The sequence below is a fragment of the Trachurus japonicus genome, unplaced genomic scaffold (assembly GCF_045865225.1).
Source record: "Trachurus japonicus isolate A0001 unplaced genomic scaffold, Traja_1.0 AP031020.1".
Taxonomy (NCBI): Eukaryota; Metazoa; Chordata; class Actinopteri; order Carangiformes; family Carangidae; genus Trachurus; species Trachurus japonicus.
The window spans coordinates 1,528,053-1,542,072 of record NW_028221153.1 but is presented as its reverse complement, the minus strand read 5'-3'; positions in this window follow the sequence as shown (position 1 = coordinate 1,542,072).

The window sequence follows — 14,020 nt, the reverse complement described above, 5'->3', positions numbered from 1 at the left end:
CTGATCCTTCCTGAGAGACAACATCTAACCAACATCTGTCTGATTAACATCTGTCCAAGGAAGTCTACCGTACTCAAGCACGGTACACTTGCACTCACACAGCCATAGAATCTGGACTTTAGGGGGCAAACATGCTTTGGCACAGTACGACTGCCTAGTGTGAGTGCACCTTAATACATTATATAGATCCATTACACACAGAATGAAACGTTTCATCTCTTTATTTATTTAATTTCTTTTAATTGTAATGATTAAGACTTATGGTTTATGAAGACCTAAAATTCAGTATCTCAAAAAAATTTAATTACAAAAGACCAATTAAAAAGTTGTATTTTTAATATTGAAATGAAATGTTAGCCCTCTGAAAAGAATGTCCATCTATATGAACTCTATTCGGTTGGGGCTGTTTGACTTTAACTTGTGGAAATGGACTTTTCCATGATATTCTACTTGACTAGTAGTAGTGGTACGTTCCTCCTGTGTGGCCCAGACCTCTGGTTTAATAACAGTCAGTCCCAGTGTGAGTGTGTTTGGACTGGTTCTGGTTCTGCTTCTGGTTCTGGTCCTGGTCCTGATTCTGGTTCACGTTCTGGTTCTGGTCCTGGTCCTGGTTCTGGACCTGGTCCTGGTTCTGGTCCTGGTTCTGGTCCTGGTCCACTTCAGAGTCCACTCTGGTGTGGATGTGTCACATGGAGCCCGTTCTCTCTGCTGAGCCATTTCTGTTCGGGGGTTTTGCAACAGCGAGCGTGTGGGCTCAGGTGTCAACAGAGAGGACAGCTGCAGGACTAAATCCTGCTCAGAGACACTGTCCTCCACACTGAGCAGCAGCGCCCTCTACAGGCAGACACCAGCACTGCAGCAAGCAGGAGCACTGGACAGTAACTATGGTGACTGCTCATAGAGACAAGGAAGACAGGTTTGATTCCCTCCTGTGTTCCTGTGTGAAGTCTGTGGCGGAGAGGAGACTCTCTAGGTGTCAGCCTCAGACCAGAGATGACTTCAGTGGTTCAGGAGGTGAAGTCTGACTGTGGAGACATCTGGTGGCAGCTACAGGGAACTACACATTGCTACTTTACACATTGAACAGACTGTACTTAGTAAACCTATTGCCTTCACTATATATTCAATATCTTACCAAGAACATTTGTCTTATTTCTAGTCAAAACAAATCTCATTCTACTTAAAATAAGACTCATCACATCAAAGGCACCTTATTTTTTAGACACTTTTTACTTCTTTAAAGCAGATTTTCACTTGAAATAAGTAGAAAAATCTGACAGTGGAACAAGTTTTTCTTTAACCTTTATTTAACCAGGCGAAATCAATTAAGAACATGTTCTTATTTACAATGATGGCCTGACAAGAGGCATAAGCTTCTTGATGGGGGGGGGGGGGGGGGGGTGTGAGGTTAAAAGACAATAGCAAATATACACAACAATACAAACATTCAGCAGAAACAAGGCATAAAAGTATTCTTCTTCCTTATTACAAGCACAAAAAACTTGCTTTCACTGGCAGATTTTTCTACTTATTTCAAGTGAAAATTAGTTTGAAACAAGTGAAAATGATCTAAAAACAAGTTCATTTTTAGGTGATGAGTGAGTGATTATTTTAAGTGGAAAGAGGTTAGTATTGTACGGAAGCCGAGAACGGCCACGTCCATAATATTTTTTTTCAAGCCACACTCGAGCGGAGCGGGGGAGAGAAAAAAAGTGATTTACTCTGTGGGAGACCTCCCACAACGGAGTGGGGGAGAAAGCAAGTGGGACACATCTGCCCAGTCCCTGAGCAGCGCGCGTTTCACAAACAAGCCACAAAGCAGAGTGTAAACGTCACCTGGTTAAGCATCTTGGACAGCTGCAAGTGTTTTGGAATGGAGAGCTGTCCCCACAACAGAGACAAATAAATAAGACTTATAAATCCACACAGACCTTCACGACCAATCACAATGTGCCACGTCGCAAGGCGCAAGGACAATTCTGGCAGCCCAGACACATTAGGTACCTGCACCAGCAGACCAGATGTCATTTTAGTGGATGAAAGAACAACAGTAGAACTTGCAATATCCTTCCGTTCATTCACATAGCACTCTTTCTACGTTATTGTCGTTCACACACACAGACAAGCGTGCATGCATGACAGTAGTGCACGGTCAAAGTGAAACTCATTAAACTTAAAGTGCTGAAAGCGTGTTTGGAGGACACGATCCCTAAGGATTTAAGAGAAAGCTTTAGATAGAGTACATTCCTCTTCAATCAGTTTGCAGTCATTGTGAATGAGTTTCACCTTTGGTGCAAATGAAAGTGACAATAGTGCAATGTAATGGCAAAAGTAAGACAACTGTTCAGAAAGAGGAGGTTTTACATATGGTAGCTTCACACAGTTTCACTCTCCTCACATTATGTTCAGTTATATTAATGAAATCTGGTACTTTGTACACTCTCTATATAACAATAAAAAGACTTGGAGCAATTATGTCGGTGTGTGTGCATACAGTAAAACAATAACAATAAGAATGAAGGGAGGCAATTATATCAGTGTGTGCATACAGTAAAACAATAACAATAAGAATGAAGGGAGGCAATTATATCAGTGTGTGCATACAGTAAAACAATAACAATAAGAATGAAGGGAGGTCATAGTGTTGTAAAGCAAATATACCTTGAGTAGTTAAAGACATATTACTGTATACAAGTGACTGATAAGAGGAACTACTGTCAGCATCATTGTGTTATTGTCTGTTATTTTGTGCTGTGGGTCCATGGAGAAAAGCACAGTGGATCTGCTTCAACCTCTCAGCATCCAGGATCAGCTGGTGGAACATGCTGACTCAACAAGCGTCTCCACTTGCTCAGAAAATGTTTAACTTTTAATGTCAGCAAAGACATTTCAATTAGTGGTTTATAGATCACCTGTTGGATCATTTGCAGTTACAACATCAAATCATGGTTCAGCTTCCTCATTGCCAAACATAAAGCAAAACTCCTCCTTGTAATAGATCAGGCCAGCAATATAACACAAACATGTCAGCAACACCCACTCCAGTTCGCGTACAGGTCAGGTAGGGGGACTGATGATGGGGGACAGCTCTCCATTCTGACACCCCACTGTTCGGACCCCCCCCTCACCCCCACGCAGCTGTCCGTGGTGCTGAACCGGCTGACGTTGTTTACACTCTGCATTGTGGCTTGACGTGCGCTGTTCAGGGACTGGACAGATCTGTCCCACTTGCTTTCTCCCCGAGTCCGTTGAGGGAGATCTCCACAGAGTAAAAGAAATAAACTTTTTTTTCCTCTCCTCCGCTCCCCTCGAGCGCAGCTGAACCCGGCTTGAGCCTGCGAGTCTGCTGCAGCGCTCCTGATGACAGAAGCCTGGGGGAGAAAAAATAATTTCACGTTGGTTGGGTTTAGGCAATGAAGAAATTAGTTGTTTAAGTTTAGTAAAAAGACCAGGTAGAGGCTAGACAGGTTAGAAGCATAATGAACGTTATGTCATTAATATGAAGTATTTGCTTGTTTTGCAGTTAATTGTGCACATGATCTGTTTGATCCTAAAAAGGAAAAAAAGGATCAATGTGCAGCCTCTGTTTCCTTTCTGATTGTGTCCGTTCGGAGTGGGAGGGGGGGTTCGGAATGGAGGGCTTTCCCCAATAGCCTTTTCGGAATAGCGGGATCTTTAGAAAAAATAGAAAACCCCGCTATTACGATGAATGGAAGTCTATTTTCGGAAAGGCGAGGTTTAACCCTGATGATGCACTATGCACTTTACTGGACACAGTGCTTGCACATTTAGAGGGGGCTAAAACTTTCACACATCTTATTTTTTATTGATTTTTCTTCTGCTTTTAATTGTATTCAGCCACACGTTTTAGCAGAGGTTAAAAAATGTACATGACATTGACTCTGGAATTTTATGCTGGCTAATGGATTTTTTAATGGACAGATCTCAACATGTTAGGGTCAATGATGTTTTATCGGATGCTCTTATCTCCTCCACTGGTTCACCACAGGGCTGTGTCCTCTTAGCTTTTATTTGTTTTATATACCAACATGTGCCAAAGCCAACAGCAAGGTCGGTCTATTTGCTGATGACTGTTATAGTGTCTCTTTTAAACTCAGATGACCAAGACCATGTCCCTGTGGTGTCAGATTTTACGAGCTGGGGCAAATCATCATTTTTAGATATCAATGTTAACAAGACCAAGGAGATTATCATTGATTTTAGGAGAAAACAGGATGTCATCTCCCCCGTTATATATATATATATATATAAATGGTCGGGCAGTGGAAACTGTACAAAGTTATAAATACCTTGGAACTGTTATTGACAACAGATTAGCCTTTGAGAAAGAAAGCTCACCAACACATGTATTTTTACTGCAAACTCAGGCACTTTAATGTGGACAGCACCTTTATGAAGATGTTTTACTGAATCTGTTCTTACCTTTTCTTTTATCTGTTGGTATGGGTTTTAAACTTTTTTTTAACTTGCCATTATTACATAAACACAGAGCCAATAAAGGGATACGCCAACATTTGTTTTTCATGTCTTGCCTCACTCCAGAGTCCATGACCAGCAGATAGACATAGATTCTTACGACTGTGCATGCAGTAACAAGGGAGATACGGGCACTGACCACTAGATTCCCCCAGGCCCAGCGCATAAGACTCCACCGGCTCTCTCCCTCTTTCACTTTTCTCTTTCATTTCCAGCACATAGACTCCACCGCAGCTGCCCCTCTTTCACTTTTCTCCTCCATTTCCTTCAGCTTGTCTTCAGTAAACTCGGTCTCAGACTGATAGTGGCGCCCATCAAAATTAAACCAGTCGTCGTTGTTCTCAAACTGCGTAAACTCAGCCGTGTTGTCCCTTCCAGGCTAAGCTAACAGATGTTTGATGCCTCTATTATGGGCTGGGACCCTGTTTGTACTGTTGATGACGTTTGGTGCTGTTCTGAGCATTATGTGGCTGTAAGTGGCTTTTTGATCGGTTGATAGTGGATCCGTATGCTGCGCTGTTTGTTATGTTGCGGTCATTGCTAAAGTTGCTACAACTACAGAAGCTAGCGGTTAGCAGACTTCATCTCTCGGGGGGGGGGGGGGCTAACTTGGTGTCACAGTGCATTGGACCATGGGTTAAATTTACGCTGGAATATCCCTTTAAAAACTTGGGTTAGGAACTGGGGCCAGCTGCAGAGAGGATTATAGCCTCTGGCGCCTGCTCTACCCACTGAGCTAAAAGGCACCACATAAACTCTATTACTTTGTACACTATCTAACAATAAAAAGACTTGGAGCAATCATCTCAGGCTGTTGTCCATAGGATGTAGAGCATGTGAGAGGCATAAACCCTTTCTGCACGTACACTACCAAGGTTGTAATCATTTATCATCTCTCAATCATCAACACAGGTTGTGTACATACCAAGTGACCGTTAAGGGAGAGTTCAACATTTTGTCAAATTGGCACATTGCCATAATCCATAGTCATAGCAGTAGGTTCCCTCCATCATCTTCTGAGCTAGAGGAAGTGTCCGGGGAGAGGGAAGTTTGGGTGTCTCTGCTCCAACTGCTGCCTCTGCGACCCAGACCCGGATAAGTGGAAGATGAGCAGTAGGTTCATTACCTTTAAAACTAATAATAGTTCACCCAAAATTCAAATTTCACTCATTATCTACTCACCCTCATGTGGACTAAGGGCTGGGAGAAATGTCAGAGTCCTCTGTGGCTTCTCCAAGTTACAGGGGGTCTCAGCGTAGCAGTGCATGTCCATATAACGGTTGCAAATGGATACCAACTGTCTTCGTAACAAAAAGACACACCAAAAAACATCCAAATACCTCCATGCTGCTCTTTATGTAATGTCTGTCTTGTATTGAAGCCCCAAAATGCGAAATTGTCCCGAAAAAAAATTAAATAAGTCTATATTTCAAGCTTACACTACAGAAAAATTGTCAAAACTTTACCCGGCCAAATTTGATGACAAATGTAACAGATGCTCTCAGACTCCATGCAACCTTACCCATATGTTCTGGGCATGGCCCAGGTTGTCTGAATTTTGGCTACGATTTTTCAAAACAATTTCAGATATACTAGACATAAATCTAACTCCGACTCCACATATTGCTATATTTGGCAAACCTCCAGACAACCTTCGTACCACAGGTATCCAAAACAACGTTATTGCTTTTGCCTCTCTTATCGCCCGCAAAATAATTCTGTTGCTATGGAAATCACCTCAGCCACCATCAATCAAAGTCTGGTTACATGACATTTTAGGTCTCCTGAAGTTGGAGAAGATAAAATTCTCCCTCCGAGGCTCTTCCGATAGGTTCTTTACTCATTGGAGACCGTTACTTAAATATTTAGACAAATTACCAGCTCGGGAAGTTTCTTTGTAGAAGCCTATTTGTGACCATTTACAAACGTATCCATTTGCGCCAGCGGCGGCTGCCCCCCCTAAAAAAGCTTTTCTCTAAGACATCCCAGCATGACAAATCTACTTTGAGGTTTAAGGAGCAAGCAACCATTGATACTACCTCATAATGACTAGCACTAGCACTTTATTTTTGTACTTTTAATTTAATATTTTCTGTGTTGTTATTTGTGGTTTTTCTCTTTATATGTGATCATACCTTCTTTCTTTCCTTGTGGTTTCCTATATATTTTTATTGTGTTGGTATTTCTTTTCAATTAAATACTCTTATTTATTCTTTTATTTATTTAGTTATCATTTCTGTTTTAATTTTTTTTTTTTTTTAAATTAATTAATTAATTAATTTTTTTCCCCTTCTCCTTGAATTAATTTATCAATTTATATTTTATTTTGAGAGAGTGTGTGGGTCACCCTACCTAAATATGACATACTTACCCTCAAAATTACCGGGGTGGACGGGGTGGGGTGGGTGAGTGGGGGGATTGTTCGTTTATGTTCATTTATGTTCTTGAATGTAAAAAAGAAAAAAGAAAAAGAAAAAATACTATTTGCATGTACCTTTGTATTTCATGCCTGACAATTGATAAATAAAAGTTATAAAAAAAAAAAAAAAGTCTATATTTCAAGCTTGTTTGAAGCGGAAGCTCCTCTTCCTGGTCCGTCCAAATCTGGCAAGATTTGCGCTGCGTCAGTGCGATTACTGATGCCAAGCTTGAAATATAGACTTATTTAATTTTTTTCGGGACAATTTCGCATTTCGGGGCTTCAATACAAGACACATGGAGGTATTTGGATGTTTTTTGGTGTGTCTTTTTGTTATGAAGAAAGTTGGTATCCATTTGCAACCGTTATATGGACATGCACTGCTACGCCGAGACCCCCTGTAACTCAGAGAAGACACGGAGGACTCTGAAACTTCTCCCAGCCCTTAGTCCACATGAGGGGGGAGGCTCAAGAGATTTCTTGGTTTCCCTCATCAAACTCATCAAATACACAATCCTCCTCCCCACCTGTTTAGCCAATAGAATTAATTACACACAGAGCAAAAATACAGCCTATGTGTTTGTAATGGAATTGCTTTATCCTTTTCTGGGCGGGTGGTTACAGACTAACAATGACCAACACGCCGGACTGTCTTGTTTTTCTTTTTAATTATGTCATAAAATCTGCAACCTAATGGGCTTTATGCACAGCTCCACTACCTCCTGAAATAAGCCAGCTCCTTTATTTCTTGTCTTCCATTATTGGAGCAATTGATTAATCCAGGTGTGCCTGACCATTGTTGTGAGGTCAGACACACCTGGATTAATCAGTTGGTGCAATTATGTACGACAGGAAATAAAGGAGCTGGTTTATTTCAGGAATTAGTGGAGCTGTGCATAAAGCCTATTGGGACTTCCGGTCTGTGCAGAGCCATGTGAAGACGTGTTCGAGTCGAGCTCTTCGGTAAACTTTTAAAATTTCAAGAACAACGCTTTAATTTCAATGCACATTTGATCTGGGCTGAGGCAATTTCTGTCTCTGTTTGACTGAGAGGGTAAATAGCTGGTCAGCGACCTACTTCCAAGAATGCCTAAGCACGCTAAGAATGTCGAAGCTCAAGAAGCTAACGAAAACGCTAATGCTAATGCTAGCGCGCAACAAGCAATACTAGCAGCCATCAGTAAACTCCGAGAGGAAGTCATGGGAAAAATTACAAGCACTGCGTCTGCCCACTCGGACCAACTTCGCGGGCTACAGGACACCGTGGAAAAGATGAGAACCACGGTGGAGGATACAACGAACCGGGTAACAGAGTTAGAATCCGCGGTGAGTGGCCATTCCGATGCTATCAGCACCTTGGAGGCAGAGATGCTTGCAGTAAAAGGAGAGATGTCTACTCTAAAGGAGCGGTGCGAGGACCTAGAGGCGAGGTGTCGCCGCTGCAATGTCCGAATTATGGGAGTGAAAGAGGGACGGGAGGTCGGCGAAAGAATGTCCAACTTTGTAGCACGTCTGCTGAAAGAGGCACTGGCCCTCGACAAGCCACCGCTCTTGGACCGAGCGCACCGGAGTCTCCGCAGCAAGCCCACGGCTGAGAACGCACCGCCTCGGGCGATAATTGTCCGATGCCACTACTTCGAGGAAAAAGAAGCTATTCTTCGCAAGGCAACGGAGCGCCGTCCGATTACAACAGCGGCGGGTGACAAGATCTCGGTCCTCCCGGACTATACTCAGGCGGTGAGTAAGCAGCGGGCGGCTTTTACTGAAATAAGGGCGCTGCTGCGAAACTACGAGCAAGTCCGCTATGGTCTCCTGTTCCCGGCCACACTGAGGATTACCACCCCGAATGGGAAAGAAGTTCGTTTCAAGGACCCGGGACAGGCTAAAGACTTCATAGTGAAAAACCTGACACCAAAAGTGGACTAGACATATAAATGATGGTGAGAGGCACTCTCTTTTCTCCTTCTCCCACTCTCAGTTTTGGGTCAAACTGTGAACAATCAAACTGCATTTCATGTGTTTACATAAAGGTATTATGCCCCCGTTTGAGCCAGGCTGTCATGGTAAGCTCATTCACTTTACATTTGAAGGCAATTGAGCCGGATTTGGACTTGGGCTAGGTTAGTCTTGGTCTTTTTTTTTTTTTCTTTTTGGTGTTTCGTTTGTTCTGAGGCCACTGTTTATGGCAAATGAGGTTTTGAATATGTTGTTTGATGTTAATGTTAGAAGAATGTCTTGCACACCTTTTTATGTTTGTTTGCCTTTTATGTTTTGCTTTTCCTTTACACTTTCTTCACTGGGTCATGTATATCGGGCTGGGTTTTGTACTTCTCTCAAGTATATGTTACAGGAGGACGGCTGTACAGGTTTCTGGGGCAGATGGATCAAAAAGACATGCAGGAGAGCAGAAATTTGGGCTCGTTGGCAACATCGAATAGGTCATTCTTGTTATGACTACGGGCAGCAATAAGGTATCTGGGGTTGGGATCAGAGTTGTGAGCTGGAATGTGCGAGGGCTTAACCATCCAATTAAACGTAACAAGGTGTTCCCTCATTTAAATAAATTAAAGGGCGACATAGTGTACTTTCAGGAAACACACTTATTAAAAAAGGATCAGAACAGAATTAAAAGAGCAGGTTTTACACAAATCTATCATTCCTCTTTTAACTGTAAAGCTAGGGGTGTGGCAATAATGTTACACAGATCGTTACAATTTAAGGAACTTAATACAATTCAAGACAAAGATGGACGTTATGTAATCGTACAAGGAACTCTAGGTAACACACCTGTAATATTAGCAAATATTTATGCCCCTAATTGGGATAACAGACAGTTTTTTCAAAATATATTCTCACTCCTTCCTGACCTTGACAGGTACAATTTAATACTTGGGGGGGATTTCAATTGTGTTCTGCATCCAACACTAGACCGCTCTCATCCAAGTCACAACACTGGCACTTCATTAAATAACTCTGCTCAGTGTATTAATGCATTTCTGCAGACCTATGGGATGGTGGATCCTTGGAGGTTTAAACACCCAGCATCAAAACAGTTCTCTTTTTTTTCCCCACCACATCAGTCATATTCCAGAATCGATTACTTTTTATTGGACCGCAGACTTCTCCCCTTTTTAATTTCGACAGATTACGAAACAATAGTAATATCAGACCACAGTCCCGTAATCTTAAATCTCGGATTCCCAGACATAGTACCTCCCAGGCCACTATGGCGGCTCAATACAAGACTTCTGGCAGATGAGGAATTTGTGCAGTTCATCAACACACAAATTGATTTTTTTCTTGAGACAAACAGTTCACCAGATATAAGTTACACCCTCCTATGGGAGTCATTTAAGGCTTTCATAAGAGGACAAATAATTTCCTATAGTGCAAGTCGCTCTAAAAGAAATTTGAAACGCTTGTCAGACATTAGTGACAGACTCAAATCAATTGATCAGTGTCAATCAGTCTCACCATCTGCAGATCTTTTGAGGGAAAGATCATTACTCCAAGCTGAATATGACCTCTTGATGAATGAAAGGGCCATAGACATGCATTTAAAATCACGACAGCAATATTTCGAATATGGAGAAAGAGCCAGTAAGATGTTAAGTCATCAGCTAAAACAAATGGCTGCGGCAAATTACATATCAGCAGTTAAGGATAAGGACGGTAACACTGTCACAGATCAATTGGGAATTAATAATCAATTTAAGACATTTTATGAGGAGTTATACACCTCTGAACAGTGTGAAGAAGGGCTAGTGGAAGATTTCTTTAAGAAGTTTAAGGTCCCTGTGTTAGAAGATGCAGACAGAGACAGTATAGAGGGGGGAATACAGCAAATGGAAATAGAACAGGCAGTTAGAAAAATGAAGTCTGGGAAATCCCCAGGGCCGGATGGATTTCCAATAGAATTCTATCGAACTTTCTCACTGAAACTCCTCCCTTTCTTATGTAAAGTTTATGATGAAGCCTTCAACGTCCAATCCCTTCCTCCGACAATGACACAGGCGACCATCTCAGTGCTTCTCAAGAGGGATAAAGACCCATTGCAATGTGAATCTTATCGTCCAGTGAGCTTGCTTTGCTGTGACTATAAAATATTAACTAGAATATTAGCAGACAGATTAGAGCGAGTACTAGACAAAATCATTCACTGCGATCAAACAGGGTTTATAAGGGGTAGACAGCTATACAGTAATCTTCGCCGAATATACAATGTAATGTATCTTCCAGGGAATGATAATGTTCCGGAGGTTATTATCGCATTGGATGCGCACAAAGCATTCGACAGAATCGAGCATAGATATTTACTTTCGGCCCTCAAAAATTTTGGATTTGGAGCTTCTTTTTGCTCCTGGGTGAATTTACTGTACACCTGTCCACAGGCGGCAGTTAGGACTAATAACAATATGTCGAAATATTTCCCCTTATTCAGAGGAACTAGACAGGGGTGCCCCCTATCCCCCCTACTCTTTGATATTGCCATTGAGCCCTTGGCTGTTTCACTGAGATGCGACAACACTTTGACAGGAATTAGCAGAGGAGGACACATACACAAACTTTCGTTATATGCCGATGACCTCCTTCTTTTTTTGTCTGACCCCAGGAACGCCATCCCAAGTGCTCTGAAAACTATCACGGATTTTGGATTAATTTCAGGATACAAAATAAATATGGCAAAAAGCCTAATCTTCCCAGTCAATGATAAAGCTAGCCAAATGCAACTGGAGATGTATCCATTTAAGATAAGTAAAGATAAATTTACCTATTTGGGAGTGTCGGTGACCAAACATTATAGGGACTTGTTCAAACATAATTTCAAACCAGCTCTAATACAGGCGAAAAAAGACATGGAACGATGGTCAACACTTCCTTTGTCAATGGCAGGACGCATAAATTCAGTAAAGATGGTAATAATGCCAAAAGTCTTATTTCTCTTCCAAACTATTCCACTATTCATAGAAAAGTCATTTTTTAAAGAACTGGACAGAGCTACTTCGTTGTATATATGGAATAAGAAGATACCACGTATCAGAAAGGAGTGCTTGGAAAGGAGGAAGGAGGAAGGAGGGTTAGCCTTGCCAAATTACATGCATTACTACTGGGCAGCTAACACTTCCAAGTTGAACATTCTGATGTGGCCTCCTGAAAGTGAACAAATGCCCCTTTGGGCACTTATGGAACAGCGTTCCTACAGCCCAATAGCACTGAGCTCCTTAATCTGTGCTCCACTGCCAATGAGTAAAAGATCGCTTGGGCACAACCCAGTAACACAAGGGTCGCTTAAGATATGGAAACAGTTAAGAATCCATTTTAGGTGCAAACAGGGCCTCCCTTTAGCTCCCATCTCGGCAAATGCCCTCTTCCCACCATCTCTGATTGACACAACTTTTCAGCTCTGGACAAGGAAAGGTGTAGGCTTGGTCAGGGATTTCTTTAAAGAAGGTCATTTCATGTCATTTCAGCAGTTACAAACAAAACTTAATATTCCACAATCACATTTTTTCAGATATCTGCAGGTCCGAAGCTTTATCAAAAAACACTTTTCTCCTTCTCTTCAAAATCTACAGAGCAGCTGGTTGGAAGAATGCTTGAAAGCTGATCCTTTGCAAAGAGGATGCGTGTCTGTTATATATGAGCTTTTGCAGGGGGCAGCAACCCCCTCTTTGGACCATATTAAACAGCAGTGGGAGACAGAACTAGGTTTTGATCTCTCTGTAACAGAATGGAGGAGGGCAGTTGGTTGGGTGCATAACTCATCTATTTGTATCAGGCATGGACTCCTCCAATTTAAAGTCCTGCACAGACTTCACCTATCACCTAGCAGGCTTGCCAAAATGTTCCCAGGAACAAGTGAAATCTGTCCTAGATGTAAATGTGATCCGGGCACCCTTAGCCATATGTTTTGGGGCTGCACAAGGCTAAAAATCTTTTGGGAGGGGGTTTTTGACACAATCACTGCAGTGTGGGAAATAACAATTCAACCAAACCCTGTCACAGCTTTATTTGGTGTGGTGCCACTGGACTGCAGGATTTCAGCCACCCATGGCACAGCAGTGGCCTTCGCCACACTTCTGGCACGGCGGACTATCCTGCTTAAATGGAAAAAATCAGCACCCCCTTCTCATAGGCGATGGGTGATGGACATGATGGCTCATCTCAGAGTGGAACAACTAAGACTTATAACCCAGGGCTCGGAAAGAAAGTTCAAAAAGCTTTGGCAACCGTTCCTACTATATGTGGAGAAGCTCCCTGTTGAATAAATAAATACAATGACCCTGTGAACTTATTATTATTATTTTTTTTATTATTATTGATTTTTTAATTTGCTTATCTATTTGTCGGTTGTGGGTAAGATGATTTGCATTGTATGTGCAGCTATTTTTGCTCTTCTTTGTCAGTATGTCTGTTTATTTTGTTTACTGTCATTAACACTAATATTTTTGTCAATTAATATTGTTTATTTTCATTATTATCATTTTTTATGGATTGTATGGTATGTGTGAAGCATTTGTGTTTCTAGATGTTCCTGAGTTTCATGATGTTCTTGTGCTGTACGTGCAGCTGTGTGTGTTAAGTAAAATCCAATAAAAACATTCAAATAAAGCCTATTGGGCGTTCACACCAAACGTGCCAGATGTAAATCCAATCGCTTGAAACACTTATATCGTGCCGCTTGATCATTTTTGGATCTTGACGCTTGGAGAAAAAAAAGACGACGCGTGGTGACTGTTGTGGTTAGGGGTGGGACTTTTTGTCGACAAAACGACAAAAAATCGACACATGCTCCCCTCGACAAAAAAAATGGAGTGTCGAAATATCGAGGGGGCGGGGCTTGTGGGATTTCCATGTGTAAATTGCATTTTGTCTTTCAATATTTCCTATTCAAATAAACAGCAGGACGTGCCACTTTTCCCCTAATGAAATAAAATATTTTAAATGAAACAAATCCACTTTTTCTAAATGGGATAGCTACTTGACCCTCATTCTGCTTCACATGTGACGGATGTGCGCGCATGCTGACAGGCGACAGAAGGTGCGTTTCCATTACCCCTTGAAATGCGCAAAACCTAAATATCGAAATTAAAAACCGGTAAT